Genomic DNA, 17648 nt, shown 5'->3' on the forward strand with positions numbered 1-17648 from the left:
TAGTGCGCGATGGGATTGGTGCACAACGGACCCGAAAGGGAGCTGAATACTGTGCGATGGGATTGGTCCAGCGTCCTGACCCGAAGGTGAGTGGAATAGTTCGCGATGGGATTGGTGCACACCCGACCGTAAAGGGAGCGGAATAGTGCCCAATGGGATTGGTGCACACCCCACCCGAAAGGGAGAGGAATAGTGCACAATGGGATAGGGCGAGTGTCCTGACCCGAACGTCAGCGGAATAGTGCATGATGGGATTGATGCACACCGGACCCGAAAGGAGAGGAATAGTGCGCGATGGGATTGGTGCACACCCGACCCGAAAGGGAGCAGAATAGTGCGCGATGGGATTGGTGCACAACTGAGCCGAAAGGGAGCTGAATAGTGTGCTCTGGGATTGGTGCACACACGACCCGAAAGGGAGCAGAATAGTGCGGGATGGGATTGGTGCACACACGACCCGAAAGGGAGCGGAATAGTGCGCGATGGGATTGTGCACACCCGACCCGAAAGGGAGCGGAATAGTGCGCATTGGGATTGGTGCACAAACGACCCGAAAGGGAGCAGAATAGTGTGTGATGGGATTGGTCGCAAACCTGACCCGAAAGGGAGCGGAATAGTGTGCTCTGGGATTGGTGCACAAACGACCCGAAAGGGAGCGGAATAGTGCGCGATGGGATTGGTGCACAACTGACCCGAAAGGGAGCGAAGTAGTGCGCAATGGGCTTGGTGCACACCCGACCCGAAAGGAAGCGGAATAGTGCGCGATGGGATTGGTGCACACACGTCCCGAAGGGGAGCGGAATATTGCGCGATGGAATTGGTGCACACCCGACCCAAAAGGGAGAGGAATAGTGCGCGATGGGATTGGTACACACCTGACCCGAAAGGGAGTGGAATAGTGCGCGATGCGATTGGGCGAGCGTCCTGACCCGAAAGTGAGTGAAATAGTGCGCGATGGGATTGGTGCACACCCGACCGTAAAGGGAGCGGAATAGTGCGCGATGGGATTGGTGCACAACCGATCCGAAAGTGAGCGGAATAGTGCACGATGGGATTGGTGCACACCCGACCCGAAAGGGAGAGGAATAGTGCGCATTGGGATTGGTGCACACCTGACCCGAAAGGGAGCGAAATAGTGCACGATGGGATTGGGCACACCCAACCCGAAAGGGAGCGGAATAGTGTGCTCTGGGATTGGTGCACACACGACCCGAAAGGGAGTGGAATAGTGCGCGATGGGATTGGTGCACAACTGACCTGAAAGGGAGCAAAGTAGTGCACGATGGGATTGGTGCACAACCGACCCGAAAGGAAGCGGAATAGTGTGCGATGGAATTGGTGCACACACGACCCGAAAGGGAGCGGAATAGTGCGCGATGGGATTGGTGCACAACTGACCCGAAAGGGAGCTGAATAGTGTGCGATGGAATTGGTGCACACCCGACCTGAAAGGGGAATAGTGTGCGATTGGATTGGGGCACACCCGACCCAAAAGGGAGAGGAATAGTGCGCGATGGGATTGGTGCACACCTGACCCGAAAGGGAGTGGAATAGTGCACGATGGCATTGGGCGAGCGTCCTGACCCGAAAGGGGAGCGGAATAGTGCGCGATGGGATTGGGCACACCCGACCCGAAAGGGAGCTGAATAGTGTTCTCTGGGATTGGTGCACACACGACCCGAAAGGGAGCGGAATAGTGCGCGATGGGATCGGTACACACCGGACCCGAAAGGGAGTGGAATAGTGCACGATGGGATTGGTGCACACCCCACCCGAAAGGGAGCGGAATAGTGCATGATGCGATTGGGCGAGCGTCCTGACCCGAAAGTGAGTGGAATAGTGCGCGATGGGATTGGTGCACACCCGACCGTAAAGGGAGCGGATAGTGCGCGATGGGATTGGTGCACAACGGACCCGAAAGGGAGCTGAATACTGTGCGATGGGATTGGTCCAGCGTCCTGACCCGAAGGTGAGTGGAATAGTTCGCGATGGGATTGGTGCACACCCGACCGTAAAGGGAGCGGAATAGTGCCCAATGGGATTGGTGCACACCCCACCCGAAAGGGAGAGGAATAGTGCGCGATGGGATTGGTGCACACCTGATCTGAAATGAAGCAGAATAGTGCCCGATGGGATTGGGCGAGCGTCCTGACCCGAAAGGGAGTGGAATAGTGCCCGATGGGATTGGGCGAGCGTCCTGACCCGAAAGGCAGCGGATTAGTGTCCGATGGGATTGGGTGCAATCCTGACCCGAAAGGGAGCAGAATAGTGCGCGATAGGATTGGTGCACATGTGACCCGAAAGTGAGCGGAATAATGCACGTTGGGATTGGTGCACACCCGACCCGAAAGGGAGCAGAATAGTGTGCTCTGGGAATGGTGCACAACTGACCCGAAAGGGAGCAGAATAGTGCGCGATGGGATTGGTGCACACCCGACCCGAAAGGGAGCGGAATAGTGCCCAATGGGATTGGTGCACACTCCACCCGAAAGGGAGCAGAATAGTGCGCAGTGGGATTGGGCAAGTGTCCTGACCCAAAAGGGAGTGGAATAGTGCGCGATGGGATTGGGCGAGCGTCCTGATCAGAAAGGGAGCGGATTAGTGCACGATGGGATTGGTGCACACCCGACCCGAAAGGGAGTGGAATAGTTTGCGATGGGATTGGGCGAGCGTCCTGACCCGAATGGGAGAGGAATAGTGCGCGATGGGATTGGTGCACACCAGACCTGAAAGGGAGCGGAATAGTGCGCAATGGGATTGTGTGAGTGTCCAGACTCGAAAGGGAGAGGAATAGTGCGCGATGGGATTGGTGCACACCTGATCCGAAAGGGAGCGGAATAGTGCGCGATGGAATTGGTGCACACCAGACCTGAAAGGGAGCGGAATAGTGCGCGATGGGATTGGGCGCAAACCTGACCCGAAAGGGAGCGGATTAGTGCGCAATGGGATTGGTGCACACCCGGCCCGAAAGGGAGCAGAATAGTGCACGATGGGATTGGTGCACACCCGACCCGAATGAGAGCGGAATAGTGCGCGATGGGATTGGGCGAGCGTCCTGACTCGAAAGCGAGCGGAATAGTGCACGATGGGATTGGTGCACACCCGACCCGAAAGGGAGCGGAATAGTGCGCGATGGGATTGGGCGAGCGTCCTGACCCGAATGGGAGAGGAATAGTGCGCGATGGGATTGGTGCACACCCGACCCGAAAGTGAGCAGAATAGTGCGCGATGGGATTGGTGCACACCCGACCCGAAAGGGAGCGGAATAGTGCGCAATGGGATTGTGTGAGTGTCCAGACTCGAAAGGGAGAGGAATAGTGCGCGATGGGATTGTGCAAGCGTCCTGACTCGAAAGGGAGCGGAATAGTGCGCGATGGGATTGGTGCACACGTGACCCAAAAGGGAGAGGAATAGTGTGCGATGGGATTGGGCAAGCGCCCTGACCCAAAAGGGGAGCGGAATACTGCGCGATGGGATTGGTGCACACCCGATCATAAGGAAGCGGAATAGTGCGCGATGGGATTGGTGCACACACGATCGAAAGGAAGCGGAATAGTGCGCGATGGGATTAGTGCACACACGATCGAAAGGAAGCGGAATAGTGCACGATGGGATTGGTGCACAACCGAAACGAAAGGGAGCGGAATAGTGCACGAAGGCATTGGTGCACACCTGACCCGAAAGGAAGCTGAAATAGTGCACGATGGGATTGGGCACACCAGACCCGAAAGGGAGCGGAATAGTGCCCGATGGGATTGGTGCACACACGACCCGAAAGGGAGCAGAATAGTGCACGATGGGATTGGTGCACACCCCACACGAAAGGGAGTGGAATAGTGCACGATGGGATTGTGCACACCCGACCCGAAAGGGAGCGGAATAGTGCACGATGGGATTGGTGCACACCCAATTAAAAGGGAGCAGAATAATGCGCGATAGGATTGGTGTACACCCGATGCAAAAGGGATCGGAATAGTGTGCGATGGGATTGGTGCACAACTGACCCGAAAGGGAGCTGAATAGTGTGCTCTGGGATTGGTGCACCCACGACCCGAAGGGGAGCGGAATAGTGCGCGATGGGATTGGTGCACAACTGACCCAAAAGGGAGCTGAATAGTGTGCGATGGAATTGGTGCACACCCGAACTGAAATGGAGGGGAATAGTGTGCGATTGGATTGATGCACACCCAACCCAAAAGGGAGAGGAATAGTGCACGATGGGATTGGTACACACCCCACCCGAAAGGGAGCGGAATAGTGTGCGATGCGATTGGGTGAGCCTCCTGACCCGAAAGTGAGTGGAATAGTGCGCGATGGGATTGGTGCACACCCGACCGTAAAGGGAGCGGAAAGTGCACGATGGGATTGCTGCACACACGACCCGAAAGGGAGCGGAATAGTGTGCGAATGGAATGGGCACACACCTTTCCCGAAAGGGAGCACAATAATGCATGATGGGATTGGTGCACACCCGACCCGAAAGGGAGGGGAATAGTGCGCGATGGGATTGGTGCACACCTGACCCGAAAGGGAGCGGAATAGTGCGCGATGGGATTGGTGCACACCCGATCGAAAGGAAGCGGATTAGTGCGCAATGGGATTGGTGCACACCCGACCTGAAAGGGATCGGAATAGTGCGCAATGGGATTGGTCGAGCGTCCTGACTCGAAAGGGAGCGGAATAGTGCACGATGGGATTGGTGCACACCTGACCCAAAACGGAGAGGAATAATGTCCGATGGGATTGGGCAAGCGTCCTGACCCAAAAGGGGAGCGGAATACTGCGCGATGGGATTGGTGCACACCCGATCGAAAGGAAGCGGAATATTGCGCGATGGGATTGGTGCACACGCGATCGAAAGGAAGCGGAATAGTGCACGATGGGATTGGTGCACATCCGACCCGAAAGGGAGTGGAATAGTGCACGAAGGCATTGGTGCACACCTGACCCGAATGGGAGCTGAAATAGTGCACGATGGGATTGGGCACACCCGACCAGAAAGGGAGCGGAATAGTGCCAGATGGGATTGGTGCACACACGACCCGAAAGGGAGCAGAATAGTGCACGATGGGATTGGTGCACACCCCACACAAAAGGGAGCGGAATAGTGCGCGATGGGATTGGTGCACACCCCACACAAAAGGGAGCGGAATAGTGTGCGATGGGATTGGTGCACACCCGAACTGAAATGGAGGGGAATAGTGTGCGATTGGATTGATGCACACCCAACCCAAAAGGGAGAGGAATAGTGCACGATGGGATTGGTACACACCCCACCCGAAAGGGAGCGGAATAGTGTGCGATGCGATTGGGTGAGCCTCCTGACCCGAAAGTGAGTGGAATAGTGCGCGATGGGATTGGTGCACACCCGACCGTAAAGGGAGCGGAAAGTGCACGATGGGATTGCTGCACACACGACCCGAAAGGGAGCGGAATAGTGTGCGAATGGAATGGGCACACACCTGTCCCGAAAGGGAGCAGAATAATGCATGATGGGATTGGTGCACACCCGACCCGAAAGGGAGCGGAATAGTGCGCGATGGGATTGGTGCACACCCGATCGAAAGGAAGCGGATTAGTGCGCAATGGGATTGGTGCACACCCGACCTGAAAGGGATCGGAATAGTGCGCAATGGGATTGGTCGAGCGTCCTGACTCGAAAGGGAGCGGAATAGTGCACGATGGGATTGGTGCACACCTGACCCAAAACGGAGAGGAATAATGTCCGATGGGATTGGGCAAGCGTCCTGACCCAAAAGGGGAGCGGAATACTGCGCGATGGGATTGGTGCACACCCGATCGAAAGGAAGCGGAATAGTGCACGATGGGATTGGTGCACACCTGACCCGAATGGGAGCTGAAATAGTGCACGATGGGATTGGTGCACACGCGATCGAAAGGAAGCGGAATAGTGCACGATGGGATTGGTGCACACCTGACCCGAAAGGGAGCGAAATAGTGCACGATGGGATTGGGCACACCCGACCCGAAAGGGAGCGGAATAGTGCCCGATGGGATTGGTGCACAACTGACCTGAAAGGGAGCGGAATAGTGCGCGATGGGATTGTGCACACCCGACCCGAAAGGGAGCGGAATAGTGCGCGATGGGATTGGTCGCAAACCTGACCCGAAAGGGAGCGGAATAATGTGCGATGGGATTGGTGCACAACTGAGCCGAAAGGGAGCTGAATAGTGTGCTCTGGGATTGGTGCACAAACGACCCGAAAGGGAGAGGAATAGTGCGCGATGGGATTGGTACACACCTGACCCGAAAGGGAGCGGAATAGTGCGCGATGCGATTGGGCGAGCGTCCTGACCCGAAAGTGAGTGAAATAGTGCGCGATGGGATTGGTGCACACCCGATCGAAAGGAAGCGGAATAGTGCACGATGGGATTGGTGCACATCCGACCTGAAAGGGAGTGGAATAGTGCACGAAGGCATTGGTGCACACCCGACCCGAAAGGGAGCTGAAATAGTGCACGATGGGATTGGGCACACCCGACCAGAAAGGGAGCGGAATAGTGCACGATGGGATTGGTGCACACCCCACACGAAAGGGAGCGGAATAGTGCACGATGGGATTGGTGCACACCCCACACGAAAGGGAGCGGAATAGTGCGCGATGGGATTGGGCACACCCGACCAGAAAGGGAGCAGAATAGTGCACGATGGGATTGGTGCACACCCCACACGAAAGGGAGCGGAATAGTGCGCGATGGGATTGGGCACACCCGACCAGAAAGGGAGCGGAATAGTGCCAGATGGGATTGGTGCACACACGACCCGAAAGGGAGCAGAATAGTGCACGATGGGATTGGTGCACACCCCACACGAAATGGAGAGGAATAGTGCGCATTGGGATTGGTGCACACCTGACCCGAAAGGGAGCGAAATAGTGCACGATGGGATTGGGCACACCCAACCCGAAAGGGAGCGGAATAGTGTGCTCTGGGATTGGTGCACACACGACCCGAAAGGGAGCGGAATAGTGCGCGATGGGATTGGTGCACACACGACCCGAGAGGGAACGGAATAGTGCGCGATGGGATTGGTGCACAACTGACCTGAAAGGGAGCGGAATAGTGCGCGATGGGATTGGTGCACAACTGACCTGAAAGGGAGCGAAGTAGTGCACGATGGGATTGGTGCACAACCGACCCGAAAGGAAGCGGAATAGTGTGCACTGGAATTGGTGCACACACGACCCGAAAGGGAGCGGAATAGCGCGCGATGGGATTGGTGCACAACTGACCCGAAAGGGAGCGGAATAGCGCGCGATGGGATTGGTGCACAACTGACCCGAAAGGGAGCAATATAGTGTGCGATGGGATTGGTGCACACCCGACCCAAAAGGGAGAGGAATAGTGCGCGATGGGATTGGTGCACACCCGACCCGAAAGGGAGCGGAATAGTGCACCATGTGATTGGGCAAGCGTTCTGACCTGAATGGGAGCGGAATAGTGCACGATGGCATTGGGCGAGCGTCCTGACCCGAAAGGGAGCGGAATAGTGCGCGATGGGATTGGTGCACAACTGACCCGAAAGGGAGCTGAATAGTGTGCGATGGAATTGGTGCACACCCGACCTGAAAGGGGAATAGTGTGCGATTGGATTGGGGCACACCCGACCCAAAAGGGAGAGGAATAGTGCGCGATGGGATTGGTACACACCTGACCCGAAAGGGAGTGGAATAGTGCACGATGCGATTGGGCGAGCGTCCTGAGCCGAAAGGGGAGCGGAATAGCGCGCGATGGGATTGGTGCACACCCAATCGAAAGGGAGCAGAATAGTGCGCAATGGGATTGGTGCACACCCGACCTGAAAGGGAGCAGAATAGTGCGCAGTGGGATTGGGCGAGCGTCCTGACTCGAAAGGGAGCAGAATAGTGCGCAATGGGATTGGTGCACACCCGACCTGAAAGGGAGCAGAATAGTGCGCAATGGGATTGGTGCACACCCGTCCCGAAAGGGATCGGAATAGTGCACGATGGGATTGGGCGAGCATCCTGACCCGAAAGGGATCGGAATAGTGTGCGATGGGATTGGGCGAGCATCCTGACCCGAAAGGGAGCGGAATAGTGCCCGATGGGATTGGTGCACACCCGACCCGAAAGGGAGCGGAATAGTGCACGATGGGATTGGTGCACACCCGACCCGAAAGGGAGCGGAATAGTGCGCGATGGGATTGGTGCACACCCCACCCGAAAGGGAGCGGAATAGTGCGCGATGGGATTGGTGCACACCCCACCCGAAAGGGAGCGGAATAGTGCACCATGTGATTGGGCAAGCGTCCTGACCTGATTGGGAGCGGAATAGTGCGCGATGGGATTGGGCGAGCGTCCTGAGCCGAAAGGGGAGCGGAATAGTGCGCAATGGGATTGGTGCACACCCGACCTGAAAGGGATCGGAATAGTGCGCGATGGGATTGGGCGAGCGTCCTGACTCGAAAGGGAGCGGAATAGTGCGCGATGGGATTGGTGCACACGCGATCGAAATGAAGCGGAATAGTGCACGATGGGATTGGTGCACAACCGAAACGAAAGGGAGCGGAATAGTGCACGAAGGCATTGGTGCACACCTGACCCGAAAGGAAGCTGAAATAGTGCACGATGGGATTGGGCACACCAGACCCGAAAGGGAGCGGAATAGTGCCCGATGGGATTGGTGCACACACGACCCGAAAGGGAGCGGAAATAGTGCACGATGGGATTGGTGCACACACGACCCGAAAGGGAGTGGAATAGTGCACGATGGGATTGGTGCACACCCCACACGAAAGGGAGTGGAATAGTGCACGATGGGATTGTGCACACCCGACCCGAAAGGGAGCGGAATAGTGCACGATGGGATTGTGCACACCCGACCCGAAAGGGAGCGGAATAGTGCACGATGTGATTGGTGCACACCCAATCAAAAGGGAGCGGAATAGTGCGCGAGGGGATTGGGCACACCCGACCCGAAAGGGAGTGGAATAGTGCACGATGGGATTGTGCACACCCGACCCGAAAGGGAGCGGAATAGTGCACGATGTGATTGGTGCACACCCAATCAAAAGGGAGCGGAATAGTGCGCGAGGGGATTGGTCGCAAATCTGACCCGATAGGGAGCAGAATAATGCGCGATAGGATTGGTGTACACCCGACGCAAAAGGGATCGGAATAGTGTGCGATGGGATTGGTGCACACACGACCCGAAAGGGAGCTGAATAGTGCGCGATGGGATTGGTGCACAACTGAGCCGAAAGGGAGCGGAATAGTGCGCGATGGAATTGGTGCACACCCGACCTGAAAGGGAGCGGAATAGTGCGCGATGGGATTGGTGCACAACTGACCCGAAAGGGAGCGAAGTAGTGCACGATGGGATTGGTGCACAACCGACCCGAAAGGAAGCGGAATAGTGTGCACTGGGATTGGTGCACACCCGACCCGAAAGGGAGCGGAATAGTGCACGATGGGATTGGTGCACACCCCACACGAAAGGGAGCAGAATAGTGCACCATGTGATTGGGCAAGCGTCCTGACCTGAATGGGAGCGGAATACTGTGCTATGGGATTGGGCGAGCGTCCTGACCCGAAAGGGACTGGAATAGTGCGCGATGGGATTGGTGCACACCCGACCTGAAAGGGAGCAGAATAGTGCGCAATGGGATTGGTGCACACCCGTCCCGAAAGGGATCGGAATAGTGCGCGATGGGATTGGTGCACACCCGACCTGAAAGGGAGCAGAATAGTGCGCAATGGGATTGGTGCACACCCGTCCCGAAAGGGATCGGAATAGTGCGCGATGGGATTGGTGCACACCCGACCTGAAAGGGAGCAGAATAGTGCGCAATGGGATTGGTGCACACCCGTCCCGAAAGGGAGCGGAATAGTGCGCAATGGGATTGGTGCACACCCGTCCCGAAAGGGAGAGGAATAGTGCGCGATGGGATTGGTGCACACACGATCGAAACGAAGCGGATTAATGCGCAATGGGATTGGTGCACACCCGACATGAAAGGGAGCAGAATAGTGCACAATGGGATTGGTGCAAACCCGACCTGAAAGGGATCGGAATAGTGCGCGATGGGATTGGGCGAGCGTCCTGACTCGAAAGGGGAGTGGAATACTGCGCGATGGGATTGGTGCACACCCGATCGAAAGGAAGTGGAATAGTGCGCGATGGGATTTGTGCACACGCGATCGAAAGGATGCGGAATAGCGCACGATGGGATTGGTGCACAACCGACCCGAAAGGGAGCGGAATAGTGCATGATGGGATTGGTGCACACCCAATCGAAATGGAGCAGAATAGTGCGCGATGGGATTGGTCGCAAACCTGACCCAAAAGGGAGCGGAATAATGTGCGATGGGATTGGGCGAGCGTCCTGAGCCGAAAGGGAGCGGAATAGTGCCCAATGGGATTGGTGCACAACTGACCCGAAAGGGAGCGAAGTAGTGCACGATGGGATTGGTGCACAACTGACCCGAAAGGAAGCGGAATAGTGTGCACTGGAATTGGTGCACACACGACCCGAAAGGGAGCGGAATAGTGCGCGATGGGATTGGTGCACAACTGACCCGAAAGGGAGCTGAATAGTGTGCGATGGAATTGGTGCACACCCGACCTGAAAGGGAGGGGAATAGTGTGCGATTGGATTGGTGCACACCCGACCCAAAAGGGAGAGGAATAGTGCATGATGGGATTGGTGCACACCCCACCCGAAAGCGAGTGGAATAGTGCGCGATGCGATTGGGCGAGCGTCCTGACCCGAAAGTGAGTGGAATAGTGCGCGATGGGATTGGTGCACACCAGACCCGAAAGGGAGCGGAATAGTGCGCGATGGGATTGGTGCACAACTGACCCGAAAGGGAGCGGAATAGTGCGCAGTGGGATTGGTGCACACCCGATGCGAAAGGGAGCGGAATAGTGCACGATGGGATTGGTGCACAACTGACCCAAAAGGGAGCGAAGTAGTGCACGATTGGATTGGTGCACAACCGACCCGAAAGGAAGCGGAATAGTGCTCGAATGGAAGGGGCACACACCTGTCCCGAAAGGGAGTGGAATAGTGCACGATGGGATTGGGCACACCCGACCTGAAAGGGAGCGGAATAGTGCACGATGGGATTGTGCACACCCGAACCGAAAAGGAGCGGAATAGTACGCAATGGGATTGGTGCACACCCGACACGAAAGGGAGCGGAATAGTGCGCGATGGGATTGGGCGCAAACCTGACCCGAAAGGGAACGAAGTAGTGCACGAATGGATTGGTGCACAACCGGCCCGAAAGGAAGCGGAATAGTGCGCAAATGGATTGGGCACACACCTGTCCCGAAAGCGATTGGAATAGTGCGCAATGGGATTGGGCACACACCTGTACCGAAAGGGAGCAGAATAGTGCACAATGGGATTGGGCAAGCGTCCTGACCTGAAAGGGAGCGGAATAGTACGCGATGGGATTGGTCGCAAACCTGACCCGAAAGGGAGCGGAATAGTGCGCGATGGGATTGGTGCACACACGACCCGAAAGGGAGCGGAATAGTGCGCGATGGGATTGGTGCACACCCAATCAAAAGGGAGCGGAATAGTGCGCGAGGGGATTGGTCGCAAATCTGACCCGAAAGGGAGCGGAATAGTGCACGATGGGATTGTGCACACCCGATCGAAATGGAGCAGAATAGTGCGCGATGGGATTGGTCGCAAACCTGACCCGAAAGGGAGCGGAATAGTGCGCGATGGGATTGGTGCACACCCGACCCGAAAGGGAGCGAAGTAGTGCACGATGGAATTGGTGCACACACGACCCGAAAGGGAGCGGAATAGTGCGCGATGGGATTGGTGCACAACTGACCCGAAAGGGAGCTGAATAGTGTGCGATGGAATTGGTGCACACCCGACCTGAAAGGGAGGGGAATATTGTGCGATTGGATTGGTGCACACCCGACCCAAAAGGGAGAGGAACAGTGCGCGATGCGATTGGTGCACACCCGACCCGAAAGCGAGCGGAATAGTGCGGGATGGGATTGGTACACACCTGACCTGAAAGGGAATGGAATAGTGCGCGATGGGATTGGTGCACACCCGACCCGAAAGGGAGCGGAATAGTGCGCGATGCGATTGGGCGAGTGTCCTGTCCCGAAAGTGAGTGGAATAGTGCGCGATGGGATTGGTGCACACCCGATCCTAAAGGGAGAGGAATAGTGCACGATGGGATTGGGCGAGCGTCCTGACCCGAAAGTGAGTGGAATAGTGCGCGATGGGATTGGTGCACACCCGACCGTAAAGGGAGCGGATAGTGCGTGATGGGATTGGCGCACACACGACCCAAAATGGAGCGGAATAGTGCGCGATGGGATTGGTGCACACCAGACCCGAAAGGGAGCGGAATAGTACGCGATGGGATTGATGCACACCCGATGCGAAAGGGAGCGGAATAGTGCGCGATGGGATTGGTGCACAACTGACCCAAAAGGGAGCGAAGTAGTGCACGATTGGATTGGTGCACAACCGACCCGAAAGGAAGCGGAATAGTGCGCGAATGGATTGGGCACACACCTGTCCCGAAAGGGAGCGGAATAGTGCACGATGGGATTGGGCACACCCGACCTGAAAGGGAGCGGAATAGTGCGCGATGGGATTGTGCACACCCGACCCGAAAGGGAGCGGAATAGTGCGCGATGGGATTGGTCGCAAACCTGACCCGAAAGGGAGCGGAATAATGTACGATGGGATTGGTGCACAACTGAGCCGAAAGGGAGCTGAATAGTGTTCTCCGGGATTGGTGCACACACGACCCGAAAGGGAGCGGAATAGTGCGGGATGGGATTGGTGCACACCCGACCCGAAAGGGAGCGAAGTAGTGCACGATGGGATTGGTGCACAACCGACCCGAAAGGAAGCGGAATAGTGCACGATGGGATTGGTGCACAACTGACCTGAAAGGGAGCTGAATAGTGTGCGATGGAATTGGTGCGCACCCGACCTGAAAGGGAGGGGAATATTGTGCGATTGGATTGGTGCACACCCGACCCAAAAGGGAGAGGAACAGTGCGCGATGGGATTGGTACACACCTGACCCGAAAGTGAGTGGAATAGTGCGTGATGGGATTGGTGCACACACGACCCAAAATGGAGCGGAATAGTGCGCGATGGGATTGGTGCACAACTGACCCGAAAGGGAGCGGATAGTGCACGATGGGATTGGTGCACACCCGACCCGAAAGGGAGCGGAATAGTGCACGATGGGTTGGGCAAGCGTACTGACCCGAAAGGGAGCGGAATAGTGCTCGAATGGAAGGGGCACACACCTGTCCTGAAAGGGAGTGGAATAGTGCGCAATGGGATTGGGCACACACCTGTACCGAAAGGGAGTGGAATAGTGCGCGATGGGATTGGGCACACACCTGTACCGAAAGGGAGCGGAATAGTGCACGATGGGATTGGTGCACAACCGACCCAAAAGCGGAATAGTGCTCGAATGGAAGGGGCACACACCTGTCCTGAAAGGGAGTGGAATAGTGCGCAATGGGATTGGGCACACATCTGTACCGAAAGGGAGCAGAATAATGCATGATGGGATTGGGGCACACCCGACCCGAAAGGGAGCAGAATATTGTACAATGTGATTGGGCCAGCGTCCTGACCCGAAAGGGGAGCGGAATAGTGCGCGATGGGATTGTTGCACACCCGATCGAAAGGAAGCGGATTAGTGCGCAATGGGATTGCTGCACACCCGACCTGAAATGGAGCAGAATAGTGCACGATGTGATTGGGCAAGCGTTCTGACCTGAATGGGAGCGGAATAGTGCGCGATGGGATTGGTGCACACCCGACCCGAAAGGGAGCTGAATAGTGCACGATGGGATTGTTGCACACCCGATCGAAAGGAAGCGGATTAGTGCGCAATGGGATTGCTGCACACCCGACCTGAAATGGAGCAGAATAGTGCACAATGTGATTGGGCGAGCGTCCTGACTCGAAACGGAGCGGAATAGTGCACGATGGGATTGGTGCACACCCGACCCGAAAGGGAGCTGAATAGTGCACGATGGGATTGGTGCACAACCGACCCGAAAGGGAGCGGAATAGTGCGCGATGGGATTGGTGCACACCCGACCTGAAAGGGAGGGGAATAGTGTGCGATGGGATTGGTGCACACCCGACCCGAAAGGAAGCGGAATAGTGCACGATGGGATTGGTGCACACACGACACGAAAGGGAGTGGAATAGTGCGCGATGGAATTGGTGCACACCCGACCCGAAAGGGAGCGGAATAGTGTGTGATGGGATTGGTGCACACCCGACCCGAATGGGAGAGGAATAGTGTGCGATGGGATTGGGCACACCCGACCCGAAAGGGAGCAGAATAGTGCGCGATGGGATTGGGCGCAAACCTGACCCGAAAGGGAGCGGAATAGTGCGCGATGGGATTGGTGCACACCCGAACCGAAAGGGAGCGGAATAGTGCACGATGGGATTGGTGCACACCCGACGCAAAAGGGAGCGGAATAGTGCTCGATGGGATTGGTGCACACACCTGTCCTGAAAGGGAGTGGAATAGTGCTCGAATGGATTGGGCACACACCTGTCCTGAAAGGGAGTGGAATAGTGCGCAATGGGATTGGGCACACACCTGTACCGAAAGGGAGTGGAATAATGCTCGATGGGATTGGTGCACTCCTGACCCGAAAGGGAGCGGAATATTGCGCGATTGGATTGGTGCACACGGGACCCGAAAGGGAGTGGAATAGTGTGCGATGGGATTGGGCGAGCGTCCTGACCCGAAAGGGAGAGGAATAGTGCGCGATGGGATATGTGCACAACCGACCCGAAAGGGAGCGGAATAGTGCGCGATGGGATTGGTGCACAACTGACCCGAAAGGGAGCGAAGTAGTGCACGATGGGATTGGTGCACAACCGACCCGAAAGGAAGCGGAATAGTGCACGATGGGATTGGTGCACAACCTGACCCGAAAGGAAGCGGAATAGTGCGCAATGGGATTGGTGCACACACGACCCGAAAGGGAGCGGAATAGTGCACGATGGGATTGGTGCACAACCTGACCCGAAAGGAAGCGGAATAGTGCGCAATGGGATTGGTGCACACACGACCCGAAAGGGAGCGGAATAGTGCGCGATGGGATTGGTGCACAACTGACCCGAAAGGGAGCTGAATAGTGTGCGATGGAATTGGTGCACACCCGACCTGAAAGGGAGCGGAATAGTGCGCGATGGGATTGGTGCACAACTGACCCGAAAGGGAGCTGAATAGTGTGCGATGGAATTGGTGCACACCCGACCTGAAAGGAAGCGGAATAGTGCTCGAATGGAAGGGGCACACACCTGTCCTGAAAGGGAGTGGAATAGTGCGCAATGGGATTGGGCACACACCTGTACCGAAAGGGAGCAGAATAATGCATGATGGGATTGGGGCACACCCGACCCGAAAGGGAGCGGAATAGTGCACAATGTGATTGGGCGAGCGTCCTGACCTGAATGGGAGCGGAATAGTGCGCGATGGGATTGGGCGAGCGTCCTGACCCGAAAGGGGAGCGGAATAGTGCACGATGGGATTGGTGCACACCCGATCGAAAGGAAGCAGATTAGTGCGCAATGGGATTGGTGCACACCCGACCCGAAAGGGAGCAGAATAGTGCACGATGGGATTGGGCGAGTGTCCTGACTCGAAAGGGAGCGGAATAGTGCACGATGGGATTGGTGCACACCCGACCCAAAAGGGAGAGGGACAGTGTGCGATGGGATTGGGCAAGCATCCTGACCCAAAAGGGGAGCGGAATAGTGCGCGATGGAATTGGTGCACACACGATTGAAAGGAAGCGGAATAGTGCGCGATGGGATTGGTGCACACCCGACCCGAAAGGGAGCGGAATAGTGCACGATGGCATTGGTGCACACCCCACCCGAAAGGGAGCGGAAATAGTGCACGATGGGATTGGGCACACCCGACCCGAAAGTGAGCGGAATAGTGCACGATGGGATTGGGCACACCCGACCCGAAAGGGAGCGGAATAGTGCGCGATGGGATTGGTGCACACCCGACCCGAAAGGGAGAGGAATAGTGCACGATGGGATTGGGCGAGTGTCCTGTCCCGAAAGTGAGCGGAATAGTGCGCGATGGGATTGGTGCACACCCGATCTGAAAGGGAGCCGAATAGTGCGCGATGGGATTGGGCGAGCGTCCTGACCCGAAAGGGAGTGGAATAGTGCGCGATGGGATTGGTGCACACCTGACCCGAAAGGGAGTGGAATAGTGCGCGATGGGATTGGGCACACACCTATCCCTAAAGGGAGCAGAATAATGCATGATGGGATTGGTGCACACCCGACCCGAAAGGGAGTGGAATAGTGCGCGATGGGATTGGGCGAGCGTCCTGACCCGAAAGGGAGTGGAATAGTGCGCGATGGGATTGGGCGAGCATCCTGACCCGAAAGGGAGCGGAATAGTGCACGATGGGTTGGGCAAGCGTACTGACCCGAAAGGGAGCGGAATAGTGCGCGATGGGATTGGTGCACAATTGACCCGAAAGGGAGCGGAATAATGCACGATGGGATTGGTGCACACCCGACCCGAAAGGGAGCAGAATATTGTACAATGTGATTGGGCCAGCGTCCTGACCTGAAAGGGAGCGGAATAGTGCGCGATGGGATTGGGCGAGCGTCCTGACCCGAAAGGGGAGTGGAATAGTGTGCGATGGGATTGGTGCACAACCGACCCGAAAGGAAGCGGAATAGTGCGCGATGGGATTGGTGCACACCCGACCCGAAAGGGAGCAGAATAGTGCGCATTGGGATTGGTGCACACCCGACACGAAAGGGATCGGAATAGTGCACGATGGGATTGGGCGAGTGTCCCGACCCGAAAGGGAGCGGATTAGTGCACAATGTGATTGGGCAAGCGTTCTGACCTGAAAGGGAGCGGAATAGTGCGCGATGGGATTGTTGCACACCCGATCGAAAGGAAGCGGATTAGTGCGCAATGGGATTGCTGCACACCCGACCTGAAATGGAGCAGAATAGTGCACAATGTGATTGGGCGAGCGTCCTGACTCGAAAGGGAGCGGAATAGTGGGCGATGGGATTGGTGCACTCCTGACCTGAAAGGGAGTGGAATAGTGCGCGATGGGATTGGTGCACACCCGACCTGAAAGGGAGGGGAATAGTGTACGATGGGATTGGTGTACACCCGACCCGAAAGGAAGCGGAAAAGTGCACGATGGGATTGGTGCACAACTGACCCGAAAGGGAGCGGAATAGTGCACGATGGGATTGGTGCACAACCGACCCGAAAGGGAGCAGAATAGTGCACAATGGGATTGGGCCAGCGTCCTGACCTGAATGGGAGCGGAATAGTGCGCGATGGGATTGGGCGAGCGTCCTGACCCGAAAGGGGAGCGGAATAGTGCGCGATGGGATTGGTGCACACCCGACCCGAAAGGGAGCAGAATAGTGCGCATTGGGATTGGTGCACACCCGACCCGAACGGGATCGGAATAGTGCGCGATGGGATTGGGCGAGTGTCCTGACTCGAAAGGGAGTGGAATAGTGCACGATGGGATTGGTGCACACACGACCCGAACGGGAGCGTAATAGTGCACGATGGCATTGGTGCACACCTGACCCGAAAGGGAGCGTAATAGTGCACGAT

This window comes from Carcharodon carcharias, chromosome 3 (assembly GCF_017639515.1).
Source record: "Carcharodon carcharias isolate sCarCar2 chromosome 3, sCarCar2.pri, whole genome shotgun sequence".
Lineage (NCBI taxonomy): Eukaryota > Metazoa > Chordata > Chondrichthyes > Lamniformes > Lamnidae > Carcharodon > Carcharodon carcharias.